This window comes from Phalangium opilio, unplaced genomic scaffold (assembly GCF_054372755.1).
Source record: "Phalangium opilio isolate 3A_F unplaced genomic scaffold, DU_Popi_V2 ptg001170l_1, whole genome shotgun sequence".
Taxonomy (NCBI): domain Eukaryota; kingdom Metazoa; phylum Arthropoda; class Arachnida; order Opiliones; family Phalangiidae; genus Phalangium; species Phalangium opilio.
Genome location: NW_028324255.1, coordinates 11,037,623 through 11,049,111, shown reverse-complemented (window position 1 = coordinate 11,049,111; position 11,489 = coordinate 11,037,623). Strand labels below are relative to the sequence as shown.

At 37.8% G+C, this 11,489-nt stretch overlaps 1 long non-coding RNA gene across 3 annotated transcripts; it reads right to left on the bottom strand.

Annotated features, from left to right (window-relative positions):
• Nucleotides 1-8,922: 8,922 nt before the first annotated feature.
• Nucleotides 8,923-11,129, bottom strand: LOC149587246 (uncharacterized). 3 transcript variants are annotated; one of them, XR_016380339.1, is made up of 4 exons: nt 10,786-11,129; nt 10,008-10,705; nt 9,067-9,888; nt 8,923-9,001 (listed from the first exon to the last, which is right to left on the bottom strand). It is a non-coding gene; the product is annotated as an uncharacterized LOC149587246 (long non-coding RNA). The 3 variants fall into 3 exon arrangements; XR_016380338.1 differs by having other exon boundaries at nt 8,928-9,888; nt 10,008-10,082; nt 10,178-10,705; XR_016380337.1 differs by having other exon boundaries at nt 8,928-9,888.
• Between the last annotated feature and the right edge of the window lie 360 nt (nt 11,130-11,489).

Here is an 11,489-nt window from a genome sequence, read left to right as displayed (position 1 = left end):
CCATAATGGCGCATTTTAAACTCATGCCTTGGCTTTTGTGTATCGTAATAGCGTACGCCAGGATGACGGGAAACTGGGAGCGTTTAACGTAAATGTTTGCCATGAGCAAAAATTTGACGCAAATTTTCTCAACTAAAAAGTCAGTGTTGGCGTCGTCGTTATTCGGTTCGCGATCTACTCTTAGAAAAATCCCAGTAACGTTTCCTTGTTCGTCCTTCTTGAACCCAGTTACGAAACCCATCGTACCATTTACAACGCCTTTTTCAAAACTGATATTCCTTCTGACCATTATTCGGCAGCCAACGCACAGAACTAACTTGCTCTCCAAACCGGCCGTTTTGGACGGTTCGTTTTGTAGCCTTTGCAGTCTGCTGAGAATGTTTTTATTCATTTTTTTGCCGTAGTCAGCGAGTCTATCCTGGCAATGAATGACTTCAACTTTCTCTCCGTTTTTTCGCAACATTTCACAGTTAAATTTTTCGCACATGGCTAATTTAGGCATCAAACAAATTGGGTGAAACCCTTCATTGGACAGCTTAATGAAAAGGTCCATAGCCACCTTGATGTTTTCTCCTCCAGCAACCAATCTACTTTCTAAGGTTACAACATCAGCTTTGGAAATATTTCCAATTCTAACTCTGCTTAAAATGTCGCTGTAACTTCGGTCGTTGGCTTGTCTAACATTTTGCGTTAATTCATCGTATTTAAAAAACTTCCAAAGATCACTTCCTCCGATGCAATTGAATCTAAGTCTGGCTTCTTCGGAAGTGATTTTGATGAACGCGGGATTTCCTTGAACCGGAGGCAATTGGAAAAAGTCTCCCAAAACAAGGATAGAAACAACTCCGCCAAATGGTTGGTTCATTTCCCAAAATTCGTTCAGCCTCAAGTGAACGTGAGTCAGTAACACCGATGAGACCATAGAAATTTCATCAATAATTAACAGTTTTAAATTACCCAAAGTTTCTTTCATAATGCTTATATTCTCAGAACTCAGGGAATGGAATTCGGCGATACGCCCATGATCTACCGGCAACATTAGTAATCTGTGTAACGTTACGCCATTAACATTCATCGCTGCCAAACCCGTTGGCGCGGCAATGGCCACGCTAGCAGGATTTTGAAAGAGTCGCCTTACAGCGCTGGCGAGAGTGTCGATAAGTTCCACCAGGTCCCGACACAAAAAGGCACTTGTTTCTAGATTTTTCTCCCTCTTGGGAGAAGTGATTCATGATCTGATCATAAATTCTCTTTTGATCCGAGTTTAGTGACGCCACATTGTCAACATCAGTCTCGAAATTCATTTCCATGGCAGCTTCCACATCAGCCATCGCGTGTTCGGTTTCGATAACAATTTCTTTCCCTTGCAGCGCATTTTCATCGTCTTCACTTTCTCCCTCCGAAATTATGGTTTCTGGCTCTTTCGCCTTTTTAGAAGCCTCCCGTTTCTTTTGAACTTCTTTGGAAACCGAGAGTTTGTCGTGATATTCTCTCATGTCCTTCAACACCGAAAGCGAATTTTCGAAAGCATCGGCGTATGTTTCAAAATCGCCCAATAGCTCGGTTTCGTCACGCCACGGTTTGAAGAGGATCAATAGAGCGTGACAATACTGTTCTTTCTCCTCTATCGGATCGTGAATGTAGTGCTCCACTATGTAGGGCTTAATTCTCTTTCTCATGAAACCCAGATTGTTTTTCAACTCGATTACATTCGCATTTTTCTCGACACCATCAGAGTGCTTCGCGTAATCGTAAAACTGACCAAATTCCCGCAAACTAAGATTTTCCAAGCTGTCGGGACGATTCGGATACTTGTCGTCGACGAACCCTTTTTGGCAAGTGTCCATGCTTTCGGGGTCAGTTTCCCTCAAACGCGCGAGTTCCTTGTAACCTTTCAAAATTCTCGATCGGTTTTCTTTCAAGTTAGTGTTTATAAATTTAGTGCTGTCGGACTTGTTGTAAAGATCTTGGCCCAGCATCATATCTAGAGCTTCATAAATTCCTATTTGCTTGCACGTCAAAGATTTCAATCTATAGGCAAATAATTTTTTGGACAAACTTTCATTCCCTAACTCGGCAAAAGTTTGGTCCATGTCAGCCCGGTCTCCCTTTGTCACGTAAGCCGTGACATAGTTTGCCACTATTTCCGATTTGTCAGCGACAAATTGCAAATCCATGTTGGCTTTGGAAGCCAATAGTAGCGTGGGATTATAATCATTTATTAAATCTTCGTGCTGTTTTCTCGGCAAGTCGTACAACCGTTTCTGCACCTTTTTCATGTTACGGTGACGAGTAACTGATCTAACGGAATTCATAGTCGCTACGTTTGTTACGTTACGAGGGAAACCGTAACGACACACTCTCGATCCTTTTTTAGAATTTTTCACCTTCTTGTAACAACTAGAGGTGCATTTGTGAGTTTGGAATTTTTTTACCAGCCGTCGCAGTTCCGGACTTACCGATGCTCTCGGCATCGAACACGTGACGTGTTTTTGCACGTAATCCAAAATAGTCTCGGTCGAAGAAGTTCCAATCTTTGGAGCGTCCTTGGCCCACAAAAGCATATGGTAGTGAGGTAAACCTCGAGATTGGTATTCAACCCTCCAAAAATGATGTTCTATCATGCCAAGAACTGGATTTTGCTTACACAAGACAAAGTTGTTTAACAGCGACCGCACTTTGTTGTGAAAGTGCAAATTGACGCTAAGTGGGTCGAAATTCAACAATTCAGCCACCGTCATCGACTCTACTCCCGGAACGTCTGAATTCACTTTTCTCAAGTGATCGTGCAGTTCCATATCATCGTACTCGGCCGGGTTAAAAGTTAGAAGCCAGGTGGGAGGACCAAATTCCCGAATCATCGCTAAAACGTTTCTAAGAACTTTATACCAGTAGTCCTTCGTTCCTCGAATATGACCCAAGAAAGTAGCTAAATTACTCTCAAGTTCTTTATCGCCAGATTCAACTCGATTGAGCAAATTTTCAACCCCAATTGGCATGGGTTTTTTAACACGAAGAACGTAGTTCAAACTGCTAGAAATCGCTTTCATTTCGCATTCTTGATAAGAATGGAACAAATAGGCATAATCTCGTCTAAAAATTGGACTTTTGTTCAAAATACGGGATAAACGATACTCGGTTTCCGTTATTTTCCCAAATGGTCTATCATCGTGCTTGCCAAAACGACCCTTAGGGAACAAATGAACAAAGCTCATGTATTCCAGTTTTTTGTCCCAAGTGCTAACTGGCTCGGCTTCGACGCGCTTCATTTGGTAAGCGCCAAGTAAATCTTTCGGTGGTTGAACGTTTACTGGATGAATAGAGTAATGATCGTACAGATCATTGGCTTCACCCTCAGATAGTTTTCGTAACAAAGCCTCGGGCTGTGTTAGAATTTTGTAGGCGTCGCCTGGTGCAAGGCTAGACTGATTTTCATCCTGCTCCTGCATGTTCGAAGCGTTTTGGTCACCTTGGACGTCGTGACTACTATCCGCTGGTCCTTCTGTTGGAAGCGCAGCGGAAGCGCGTGTCAACGCATCAGATCCATCATTAATTAACGCAAGTGGATCTGTTACGCTCAGTAATTCTTCTGGAGTCAATGAATTTTCATTTCCATCAATTTCTTGCGTCCCACAAATATATTCCTCGTTCATTGTCGAAATATCAATATCTTTGTAAAAAGGGTTTATCTTTTTCAGCACTTTGAAAGCTTTCAACACTTTTTCGAGGCAAACAAGCTGCTGCCAAACTTTTTTGTCCGCAGTGGGAACACCGTTCACCAAGATATGCAGTTCGTGATTTTTAGGCAATGTCTTGGGAATCATCTTCAAATTTTTCTCCACGGGTATTGGAAGATAAATTACTCTTCCCTTCAAAGCTTTAACCGTGCCAAACTGCATGTTGGAATTGGTTTTAGTGCCTAACCGCACCACAGTGTGGAAGGGCTTCACAAGCTGAATTAAAACTTTCTCAAACATGTTTAAATTGGTGACATCTGGCGGAGGATTGTCAACCGCCAAGTTGTTCAGAAAACATCTAATGGGAACTTTACCCTTTCCCAAATCCGTAGCGCAGTAACGACATAGAAGCATGTCAGCTTCTCTAGCGTCCGAATTGTTCATTATCCAGCCAGCTCTTAAAATCAGATAGGCCTCGTTATTGAAAACAGCACTGTTTACTAGTTTTTCTACAGCTCTTAAATCAGTTTTTTTCAGTAATCTAAAACAACAGTCGCAAGGCGTGTCGTGATACTCGTTGGTGTTTAGCATTGCCCGAGCGAATTGATTCTCGTAAAGACTCAAGATTTCACTTTCATCGAGAGTGGGCCGAGGAGCGTTAATGCTTCCTGTGGGAGCATTATTTTGTTCGTTATTTAAATTTTTCCCACGTGTGGCTAGGATTTTTCTTGACTCCGCCATGACAGTCGTCAGAGAATCGTAATCACCACTTTCAATTTCAGTTGAAACTTTAGTTAACGCGTTGAGCAACGCTTTGACTTGATAGATCTTATTCAGAATACTTCTTATTCCCGAATAATGTGGAGCCAATTCAGCGAAAGAACGCAAATGACTTTGGCACTCTTCGCTATCAGCGCAGTAAGAGGTGTGCCCTAGGAACGGAACTATTCTCACCACTACTTCGTCCCCATCTGGTGGTATAAACACTTTTGATTTTTTGCAAAATTCTTTTCTTAATTCGCAAAGGTCCAAATCAGACTCAAAAATTTTAGTCAAAGATTTTTCATTAGCATTGGCAACTGTTTTTATGAAAGCTAGTACTTTTGCAATGGCTCGAGTTCGAACATTACAAATATCACTGCATTCCCAATATACAGATTTGTTTTGGGTTTCAATAAACCCCCCTTCATTGATCACTAAATTTGCTTTCGGATTCTTCTCTTCAGTTTCAACAATTTTGAAAAGATTCGTAACAATTCCCGACTCATTAACTTGTAAAACTCGTTCTACGTTACTAGTCTCGTTATTGTTTTTTATGTCAACGAAATTTCCCATTTCGTCAACAAACAATTCTTTTGTTGAACTCGTAACACGGTCTCTCAGAACTTTTCGTACACGACCATTAGAATCCAATTGAAAAATTTTGCCGTAATGTGACTCATCGTCATTTTTCAATATTTTACCATTATTTCCAATCAGATAATAGGAAGTTTCATGGAAATAGGCCTCTTTCATGCTACTGTGAAGCCTTTTCCCACCCACAACTTCTGCCAAATTGTCAGGATCAATGGACCCAATATGTTTGATTTTCTCGACAAAATCCTTAAATTCACTAACAATCCCCGTTAGTTGGGCGTGGTAAGCCGAATATAATTGCCTTTTCAAATGCAATATTCTACCAGCTAGCACTTGGCATTTTAGCTTGTGAGAGATGGACTTCGTGCGTCTATTTTTGGTCTCGGTGTCAAAAGACTTTGACGCCGCCAATCTTCCAGTGAGACGTTTGACTAGAAACCTTTTATAGCTTTCGGCTATAATTCTTTTGTTTTTCGTTTTGAAAATCCCCGCATTGAGGAGCTTTTTCGCAAAACCAAATTTATCTTGTTTAGTTGTTTTAGGTTTGGGTTTTGTTTTTTTGGAGCAAAAACCACCATTAGTGGCGCCACCTGGTGCCATAGCCCTTTTACCACCTTTTTGTGTACATAGCGTTGATTTACTTTTTCTAAGAAAATTATCTTTGTTTTTCAAATAGTACTTCTTGTTAATATCTCGTTTAGCTTGCTTTTTTTGCGAAGCTTTCCTTTGAACAAGTAACTTTAACTTAGCTTCAGCTCTTTTCTTTTGGTTTAATTCACGCCATTTTTTTTTCCTAAGTCTCTCCTGAGAAACCATTTCAAAATTTCTTAATGGACGCAAAATAGCAAATTCTTTTCAATTTTTGTAAATTTTCAAACAGTACAAGTAGTACTATATTTGACACAGATTGCAATAGGTCACAAAGATACCTTAATTCCACACTGGAACTTGCAATTTGGATACACAAAGATATCCAATTAATGAGAACACAGAGAACCCAATTAATGAGAACACAGAGAACCCAATTAATGAGAGCACAGAGAACCCAATTGCCAAACACAAAGAATTGGCTAAATAATAGGAACACAGAGAACCTATTGGGCGCACAGAAAGAACCCAGTGTCAAAAAAAAACCTCTGACAGAATTGCAAATCGTAAAAAAAAATACAATTAAAATGAATGAAAATAAATACCTCTGACAGAATTGCAAATCGTAAAAAAAATACAATAAAAATGAATGAAAATAAATTAATTACAAGGGATAGTGAAGCCTTTTAAGGCTTAGAGTGAAAAAGACAATTTCACAATCTGAAACGAAAACAAAAGTTAATGTAACAGTAGGAACATAAAAAAATTGTTTATAGATCATATAAAACCTTAATAATTAAGATTCGTGGCAATTGATATTCATTTACAAGTCTTCAGAATTGTAAGAGAACAGAACGATGAGGAAATTGAAACAATTCCCGCCCAAATAGCAGCCAAGCGATTTCAATTTAGTGCCCTCCCGACTCCCGAGTCTAGAACAGTAGCATGGAGCAATTATACCTAGAACGTTGCTGTGAAATCATGGTTTTAACTCCAATGTTTTAATTGCTCCATGTTACTGCTGCTCGCGCGGGGAAGTTTTTGGCGGGAAATCCTAGAGTTTATCATTTTTAATCCAGCCAGACTAACTTGAACCTCGTAAGTATGTTTTGAACACTATTTTTAATAGTTAATATTAATAATTAACGGATTTTGAAGCTAAGTCATAAAATTTAAAGTTATAATGTTTAAATTTAATGTCAAACCTTAAACTAGATAGAAAGTAATTGATTGTAAACTATTCAATGAAATTTCTTGTTTGTCGGTTTGGGCTTAGTAATGGAAGGCAAAAACATTAAGGTCGTGAATGCGTACTTTTACGGCGGCGGCGGCAAAAATCGAGGACGCGGTGGCGGACGAGGCGGCGGTCGTGGGAGAGGCGGCGGTCGCGGACGAGGCGGCGGTCGCGGACGGTGGCAATGGGTGCGAACCTGTTACAGGTGTAAGGAGGCGGGGCACATAACGCGGGACTGCCCGCAAAACCGAGGTACTAAGTATTTTCGATTGCTTTTCCTGGGGCTACCTAAAAACTTCTATGCACTTCGTTAAAGTTCTCATTTAGGGAAAAGAGTTTTAAATTTAATAAAATGTTATAGAGAGCTTTCAGTTGGAGCTGAGTCTCGGGACATAATTTACCCTGCCATATTGGTGGGTTTAAAGCAGGAATGAAGCCGAGACCACCCAATATGGCTCCCAGAAGACTTGGGTGGGTGTGACGTACCTACTACTATCCCATCTGAAAGCTCCCTATTGAATTTAAAAAAGACAGTGATGTTCCCTGCTATCACTAGGTGGCCCTAATGCAAGCAATCTTAGTTAGAGCCTTTTATCGCCATGGCTTTCATAGCGTAATTTTGTTGTAATATTGGAAATGAGGTAGAAAGGTATTCTATGGTATAAAAGTATCTAGAGAAAAGGGGATATTAGACTGAAATTGTAGGACACAGAATCTATGCATGTGAGACCAAAATGAATTATAAAAAAAAGCACATCGCACGCAAACCAGCCAAAGGTGTAAAAGGCTCAAGCATATATAGTTGACTTACATACGGTTACATAGTAGACGAAATGGGCACCAACTCCACCAGCACTAACCCAACTACCACCACCACCAACCCGACTACCACCACCACCACCAATTCAACTACCACCACCACCAACCCGACTACCACCACCAATTCAACTACCACCACCACCAACCCGACTACCACCACCACCACCAACCCAACCCCCCCACCACAAGAGGGTACAAACATGGAAACCCCATTGTAAATATTTTGTAAGTATTAAGCCACATTTAAAAAAGTTAACACTTTTATTAAATTGGGGCACAGGAAAAGAAGTTAATTTCAGGTTTTTATTAATTTCTCGAAAGCCATAATCCACCTTATTCCCTTTTGCCGGAAGTTAGGATTAGCTCAGGATTCATGGGGGTGAGTAACGGGAAGAAATTCGTCTGTCGTCTGCTACAACAGCCAAAAATATGTACTGTAGCAGACGACAGACAAATTTCTTCCCGTTACTCACCCCCATGAATCCTGAGCTAAGCCTAACTTCCATCGAATGGGAATAAGGTGGATTTTTAAATATTTTTACAGTTTCAATTCTTTTCTTGAGTTTCAATTAAAAATTTTCATTGAAGATAATTAATATATTTTTCTTATATTTTTTGTAGCATCATCACCATATTAATTTTCCAAAAACATTTTTTTCATAATATTTATCCATTTAACAAAATAAATTTCATCCATAATTATTGCATTCTTTTTAATTCATTTGAATGAACTAATATTCCATTCTTCTGATTCCTATTAATCCATTTTAGAAAATTTTTATTTCTTTTAACATAAGAAATGGTTTCCCAGTCATTTGTTTATCATTTGAACCCGAGAAATGGTTTCCCAGCCATTTCATAATACCTTAAACTTAAGAAACTATTGACCAGCAATTACGTTATTCCTTGACTTAAAAATGGTTATTCTCTTGAACCAAATAATTTTTTTTCATCATTATTGATCTATTTAATAAAGGAAAGGTCCGTTCTAATTAATTCATTTTAATAAATTTTATCCCTTGAACTTAAGGAAACGTTTCCCAGCCATTTCTTTATCCCTTGAACTAAAGACACGGTTTCCCAGCCATTTTGTATTTTATTGAAGAAAATAACTTTCTATCATTATTCCATTATTTTGATCCATTTTAATAAATTATAATGTTCCGTTCTAATTATTCCATTTTAGTAAATTTTACCCCTTTAACTGAAGAAAAGGTTTACTAGTCATTTCATTACCCCTTGGACAAAGGAAATGGTTTCCTAGACATCTTGTTATCCTTCAAAAAATGGAAACTAAGTTCTCCAACCTTATTCCATTCTTTTTGATCTATTTTAATAAATTAATGTTCCGTTATTATTAAACCGTTTTAATATAAATGTTATCCCTTGTACTTAAGAAAAACGTTTCCCAGTCATTTCGCTAACCCATTAAATCATTTGCACATGAAGTAAGATGGATTGGAAATGAAGACGGGCGACCTGCCACTACGGTCGAAGGCAGGGACATTTGTGGTCGGGATTTATAAGTGCACTTATAAACCCCGCCCACTAGCCTTCGCCAAGGAGGAAAGTCAACTTGTAGGGGATCCATTGGCCCGCGCTTTGCTTTATTTCCTATTAACACAAATGAACAATTTATACTAATATGAATGCATCATTGATTGCTGTAAACAAATACTAATAATTTAAATAAAATAATTTTTTTATCAACTTGCGTTAATCAATTTCTTCATAACTTAATGAAAATTCGTCGAATTTTAAAGCAAATACATGTTGTGGTTTAGTTTAAACAAACGCTACTAGATGCTCCCATAGTCGAAAGGGAATAGCTAACTGGCCTGCTAAGCTCAGTATAATTAAAATGTCCTAAATTATCTTGTTTTTTGTAAAAGGTTTTAAACTTATAGTTTCCTAATTTTAAAGCAATATCTGCCATTGTTTAGTTTAAACATACGCCACTAGATGGTCCTGTAGTCCAAGAGCGGGGTTGTCAGGCCTTGATTTATCAGTACAACGAGTTAGGCCTATTTTGGAAGGTGTTTTAGGGAGTAGTGTTACTATTTCCTGGAATATTGGTTAGGCAGATGTATTAAACATCCATAGCAAATGCACTGATATTGGTACGAAATTCACGGTTGCCCAGTAGATCTATTTGATGACGTAGAAAGCTACACAGTGATCCATTTAATTTATAATTTCGTGCTTATGATGAATCTAGTGAAATGTAATTTTGTAAATCAATAATTCAACAGTGTTAAGAACTTAACATCTTCTAAACTGAGTTACAGACACCCATATAATTGATAAAAAAATTTATTTTTAGTTTTTTTTACCTAATTACAATGACTGGAACAGCTTGGACATTAAATATTGGTTTGTGGGTGACTGCCTGACCGGGTTTAGCGACCCTATGATTCAATATATTAATAATTTTATTAGTAAGATTGTTTTACTTATATTTTCAGAACCAATATGGGAATTGATAATCTTGGGAAAAACTAACCATTGTTTATGGTTTTTTTAGGTAATGTTAGAATATGCACTAAAATGAACATTATATACATAAACTGGCCATGGTTTCATTTTTTCCTATGTATCCTTAAAATAAGCACTAAATTATTAATAAAAAATTTAATTATTACCTAATCAAAATGATTGGAAGAGCCACAATACAAAATATGGCTTTTTTTCACAGCAGTGTTAAATAGTTAGTTGGGTAATTGTCATTTTTAACTAATTGAAAATGGTAATTGAATTATAAATACTGAAGAAATGAAATAAAATTTAGCATGACGGAGTCCTTGAGGCTTGTCTAACTTTTCGAGAATAATACACAGCTTCCGCACCCCTTTTTCGAGGAGATTAAACATTAAACTAATTTGCAATACCAAAGTCAGAGTAGGAAATCGATGGACACTTTTCTAGTGTTATATGTTACTTATGGTTTGTTTTTACCCTTGGCACCAGTTTAGAAACCAGGTAACAAACCTATGTGTAGAGTTTGCATTAATCTTAAACAACAAAAATTTGTCTAATTTAAAAAAAAATTATTCTAATTAGCGGTTATTGTTGGTCGATGGCACTAATAAATAATAAAAATTTAAATGTTACCTAATAAAAATTATTGGAAGAGCCGGAATAAAAAACATTGGTTGGTTTGTTGACAGGGTTTAGTGATCGTGTGATTTAATCTATCAATTATTTTACCACTAATGAAACATTCAAAATGATCTAAGCAGGGGTTATCGTTTGCCGGTTGCACCAGATATAATCTTTGTAGCGTTTATCGTTGGCAATCTGGCCATTGTTTACTGTTTTCTTAGGCAACGTTAGAATTGGCGCAAAATAATTAATAATACAATTGTTACCTAATACAAATGATTGGAAGGACCTGAATTAAAAATATTGGTTGATTTGGTGACAGGATTTAGTGATAGTGTGATTGAATCCATCATTTATTTTACCAGTGAAAACGTATCTTCGTAGCGGTAACCGTTGGCACTTGGCTGGCCGCTGGTGGCACCAGTCGAGAAAGCAGGGAACGAACCCTTGTGCGTAGTTTAAACAACAAATATTGATTTATTTAAAACAAATTACCTAATTAGCGGCTATCGTTGGCCGATGGCACCAGGTGAAACACCTTAAAACGAACGCAACACGGCCAATTGGTCTCTAGTCGACTCTCTACATACAATCAGCTGTATTTAAATTTTGACCAAGGCTTAGTGAAATCAGTGAATTTAAAAATTATCGGCTAAATCCTAAATTTAAATTCTTTTGTATTAAATTATAATAAGGTTTAACTTACAAAATTA